This window comes from Littorina saxatilis, linkage group LG7, assembly GCF_037325665.1.
Source record: "Littorina saxatilis isolate snail1 linkage group LG7, US_GU_Lsax_2.0, whole genome shotgun sequence".
Classification (NCBI taxonomy): domain Eukaryota; kingdom Metazoa; phylum Mollusca; class Gastropoda; order Littorinimorpha; family Littorinidae; genus Littorina; species Littorina saxatilis.
This window is the reverse complement of record NC_090251.1, coordinates 73745-79558: the sequence shown is the minus strand read 5'-3', so window position 1 is coordinate 79558 and position 5814 is coordinate 73745.

Sequence of the window (5814 nt, the reverse complement as noted above, 5' to 3'; positions counted from 1 at the left end):
AAAAAAAAGTTAGGAGTTGCCGCCGGGAATCGAACCCGGGTCCCCTTGGCCATAGTCGCAAGGCGATTCCTCTAGACCACCAACTCTTCATAACACTGAGGGTGAAATTAAGCTTCTTTAAGGCGCGCGCTGTGCCGAGTGAGCGATAATGCACGTAACACACGAGAATTGCGGTAACAGTCCAGCGGTGGCATGTCACCTACTGGCGGCGCGCGTTGGTTCTGTGGTACAGTGGTACCTGCTGCAGAAAAGTCTGTCTTGGAACAGTGTCAATCAGAGGCTTATAACTCCCTCAATTTTCGCTCTTTTCTAAAACGGATTTCAACACTGGATAGAGCATACAAAACTCTTTAGAAAAATGTAAGAAAAGTTGAAAAGCATGCAAAAGGTGACATGAGACTCTTTCCGTGTTGGAGAAGGGTCCTCCCGTATAGCTCAAAGACATTTGAAACTTGTCTACAACAGTTGAAGGCCGCCGAGGTCAGCACGATTTTTGCATGGGATCAGTCACTTTAGAGCTGGCTGAGTTTTGCTTGCGCGCGAGTACCCCAGTAGTAGTACACGGGATGAAATGAAAAGAGATTGATATTTGACAGTGTTGATATTTGTAGATAATAGACTCTGCTGATCCGTTTGAAAATGGCGATGGGCGGTCTTGTTAAGTTGGTTCTTATTTGTTACTGAACAATTCTGGGCCGAAACGGTCATATTGGTGCTGTGTCACTGTTAAATCGGTGCCTATTTTGGTTAAGTTTGTGCCTATTGGCTTTATATCGGTGCCTCTAGTGCATTATTGGTGCTTACTCCTGTGTTATCCAACAGTGTTATTCCGGCAGTGTGTTATTCCATGTTCAATTGTTATTTGGTTGGTCTGTGAAATGTTACAGGTATACTTGAAATTAAAAAAAAAAATAAAAAAAAAATATATATATTTATTTATTTATTTATTTTACACATTGAAAAAAATTTATTAGAGCAGAAATCAAACATTAAAACGTTCATAATAAACAATAGTAAACAAGAATTTACAGAAAAAAAGAAAAAAAAGTTAGGAGTTGCCGCCGGGAATCGAACCCGGGTCCCCTTGGCCATAGTCGCAAAGCGATTCCTCTAGACCACCGATCTTCATGACACTGAGGGTGAAATTAAGCTTATTTGAAGCGCGCGCTCTGTGTGCGTGTGTTTGGATGGGCAACTTAGGCAATTTCCACGGTGAAAGGGAGAATAGCGCGTCTGTCAAAAATTTTGAAGGTGAGACCGAAAAGTGATTGGTCTCCCATGGTGCGTTCGAGTCTGTGTGGCTACTTGAGCAAGTTCCACAGTGAAAGGAAGAATAGCGTGTTTGTGAAAAATGTTGAAGGTGAGACTGAAAAGTGATTGGTCTGCCATGGTTCGTTAGAGTGTATGTATGTATGTATGTATGTGTGTGTGTGTGTGTGTGTGTGTGTGTGTGTGTGTGTGTGTGTGTGTGTGTGTGTGTGTGTGTGTGTGTGTGTGTGTGTGTGTGTGTGTGTGTGTGTGGTGTGTGTGTGTGTGTGTGTGTGTGTGTGTGTGTGTGTGTGTGTGTGTGTGTGTGTGTGTGTGCGTGCGTGCGTGTTTTGTCAGTGTGTTTTGTCAGTGTGTTTTGTCAGTGTGTTTTGTCAGTGTGTTTGTGTGTGTGCTTTGGTGTTGAAAACCGCCCGCGCCGAGTGACCGAGAATTCACGAATATCACGAGAATTGTGAGCGGTAAGTCGAGCGCGGCTTGTTTGAAAAGGCACGATTTTTGCACGGGGTTTTAGAGGCTGAGTTTTGCGCGCCGGTGGCTTGGAAATGCTACTATGAGTGTGTTAGTGTGTGTGTGTGTGTTTTTAGTGAGTGTGTGTGTGTGTGTGTGTGTGTGTGTGTGTGTGTGTGTGTGTGTGTGTGTGTGTGTGTGTGTGTGTGTGTGTGTGTGTGTGTGTGTGTGTGTGTGTGTGTGTGTGTGTGTGTGTGTGTGTGTGTGTGTGTGTGTGATTTATTTTTTGATTTATTTATTTTACACACTAACAAAAATTATTAGAGACAAAATAAAACATGAAAACGTTCATAATAAACAATAGTAAACAAGAATTTACCCAAAAAACGCAAAAAAATACCACCATTGCCGGGAATCGAACCCGGATCACCATCTAGCTATCAAATTTGGATTACGGGATGGCAACTTATCGCAAGGGAGAAAACAGCGTCTGTCAAAAATGTGAGGGGTTGAGAAAAAGTGATTGATCTCCCATGGTGTGTGCCGCGCGAGGCTGTGCCGAGTGACGGAGAATGCACGGGAATTGCGGAAAAGCCGTGCTGTAACCGCACCCGGCAGCGGCGGGGCGCGCGGTGGTTCTGCTGTGTTGTACTGTGGTACCTGCTTGAGAAAAGTCTGTGTTGGAACAGTGTCAATCAGAGGCTTATAACTCCCTAAATTTACGCTCTTTTCTAAAACGGATTTCACCACTGGATAGAGCATAAAAAAACTCTTTAGAACAATGTAAAAAAATTGAAAATCATGCAAAAGGTGACATGAGACTCTTTCCGTGTTGGAGAAGGGTCCTCCCGTCAGTAGAGCTCAAAGACATTTCAAACTTGTACACAACAGTACTGTTGAAGGGGTCAGCACGCGGATTTTTGCATGGGATCAGTTTTAGAGCTGGCTGAGTTTTGTTGGGTTAGCCTGGTGTATTCAGTGTTGAGAATATGCTATTTGTAGATACCAATTGACTCTGCTGATCAGTTTGAAAATGGCGATGGCCGTTTGGGTCTAAAAACTGATGTAGACGACAAGGCCGACCCGCTCTTGTTAACAAGCGCTGTCACGGCTTGTTAAGTTGGTTCTTATTTGTTAGTGAACAGTTCTGGGCCGAAACGGTCATATTGGTGCTTAGTTAGGGTTAAATCGGTGCCTATTTGGGTTAAGTTTGTGCCTACGGGCGTTAATTCGGTGCCTGTAGTGTCATATTGGTGCTCATTCAGTGTCACTGTGATAGGAACTTCCAACACTGAACAACTTTAGGATAGGTCACCTACTAGCGCTGCTACTCAGTGTGCCGCCGCGGAGTGAAACTTTTGTCACGAGACGCACGTGAATTGCGGACAATATAATTATGTTAAGGAGTGGCTTGGCGCTCTCAGTCAGTTTGTGTTCAAGTGGGGTTATTCAAAAAGTTGACGGTTAGGGTGTATCAAGTTGTTGCTATTTGTTGATAATAGACTAGTCTGCGGGACTGATCAGTTTGAAAATGGCGATGGTTTGGGGGGGGGCCCCAATTAAAAAAAAAAAAAAAAAATATTGCAAGGGAGAAGTAGGTCATTGCGTCTTCCAAGCAAATGGTTTTCAAATTAGCAACGGTACTTTTGTCATCATGGTATCATCGTAGGGCACTTATTGTGAACGTTTTTGGTTTGCTCATTTTGGTATCATCATCTCCTGCACCCGCCGCGGTAGCAGTGTTTGGATCATTGCGTGTTCACAAGCGTGCATGTTTTTTCTTCCTTTATATACCCGGCAAAGGATGGGTTAGTTTTTGTGCTGGTCAGTGATGCTTGCATGCTATGTGAGCAGTTGTGTTATGATTTAGACGCATTGAGTAATGTTGAAAATGGGACAGTGGAAGGAAGTGACTATTTGCTAGTTTGTCTTTTATTTGAAAGTATTTTTGAATCATGACTTTAGGAATGAAAGCCCCAAAATGATGAATTGAAATGCAGTTTGATCTATTATGTAAATGAGGACCCAAAATAGAGCGAACAGCACGGCACCGTCGCCAGTGCCGGGTTGGTTAAAGAGGCCGCACCGCACAGCAGACTGAGTTTTCAAGAGAGAGTTAGAAAATGGACTGTAATGCATAGTACATGCGTGTGTGTGTGTGTGTGTGTGTCACTTGTGTGTGTCACTTGTGTGTGTCACTTGTGTGTGTGTGTGTGTTTTGTCAGTGTGTTTGGGGTGTGTTTTTTGTTAGTGTGTCAGTTTGTGTGTGTGTGTGTTTTCATGTTGAACCCCTTTAAATCCGCCACAGCGCGCTGTGCTGCGAACTGCTACCGAGAATTCACGAAAATCACGGGCGGCAAGCAGGCGAGCGCTAGCGGCTTTGTTGGATGAAGGCACGATTTTCACGGGATGATTTTGCCGAGACTGGGCAAATAAGGACGGATGAGTACTGGGGCAGCAGTTATGAAAACTGAGAATGGAGTGTTTTTAAATTTGTGTAGTAGATTGGGTAGACTCTGCTGATGAGACTGACCAATTTTCATAATTGGGGTTCGCGGTGGTTAAGTTGGTTGTTATTTGTTAGTGAACAATTCTGGGCCGAAACGGTCATATTGGTGCTGTGTCACTGTTAAATCGGTGCCTATTTTGGTGAAGTTTGTGCCTATTGGCTTTATATCGGTGCCTCTAGTGCATTATTGGTGCTTACAGGAATCCAACACCGGCGGCAGTGTGTTATTCCATGTTCATAATGTGTTGGTCTCTCAAATGTTGTAAAATGGTATACTGGTTCAAAGGGCCCGCAGGCCTACGATTTAAAAAAAAGTAAAAAAAAAGTTTTTTGATCCATTAATTAATTAATTAATCAATTTATTTATTTATTTATTTTACACATTGAAAAACATGATTGGAGTAAAAACAAAACATAAATACCTTCATAATAAACAATAGTAAACAAGAATTGACAGAAAAAAAGAAAAAAAAGTTAGGAGTTGCCGCCGGGACTCGAACCCGGATCAACTTGGCCATAGTCGCAAAGCGATTCCTCGGGGCCACGAAGGTTCACGAATCTTGTGTGTCAAATTAAAGAGTATGAAGGGCTTAGCCCGCTGTGCTGCTCAGGGCGAAGCTCGCGGCGCTGTGGTTGTGTGGTACTGACTTGAGAAAAGTCTGTGTTGGAAGAGTGTCATACAGAGGCTTATAACTGCCTACATTTTCGCTCTTTTCTAGAACGGATTTCCCCAGTGGATAGAGCATGGAAAAAGTCTTGAGAAAAATGAGAAATTGTGAAAATGATGCCAAAGGAGACATGACAACTCATTCCGTGTTCATTCCGTGTTGGCGGAGGGTCCCAAATAGAAATGATTCAACACTCAACTTGTATACAACAAGTGTGTTGAAGGTCGGTCAGTCAGTTGACGACAGACGGACGGTTGTAGGAAGTGTTGTGTTGTTTCTTGTCGAATGAAACTTGGGCACTTTGTGCAAGATTGATGTGGCTGTGTGGTGGCAGAGTTGCGAATGTTTCGGGTTAGGATTGACATAGATGTGATGGTTTTAGCGCGGCGAAAAAACGCGGAACGGCCGCGCCGGACGTACGTCAGTGAAAGGTCGAGGACATTGGCTGGTACATGGTTTGTTTTGGTTTTGTTTTGGTTCGTTCGTTCGTTTGTTAGCCATGCGGGTAGAATGTGTTTGGGTGTTTGTTTTGCAATAAAATTTGGGCACTTTTTGCAGGAAGGATTTGGCTGTGACCATGGAAATTTTGGAATGGGTAGGATTAGGATTGACTTAGCTGGGATGGTGAGAAGGCCGCAAAAACAAAGGAAAAGCAACATGCACCCCACTGACAGGAAGTTGAAAATACTAATGGATTACTGTGACCCGTGGCGGGGAAAGTGTGACGTGCCAGCGACATTGGTTGGGCGAGACGGCCGAGGTCGTTTGGTGATGATTAGACGGAGAGAACTGCAAATAGAAAGCGAAAGCGGACTCAGCGCGTGCAACAAGCGTGCATGTTATTGTTAGGTACTGATCGAGGGGTATCTCCCGGCGCGCGGGGGCCGCAGTTGAGTTGTTGTTGTTGTTTGTGTTTTGTGC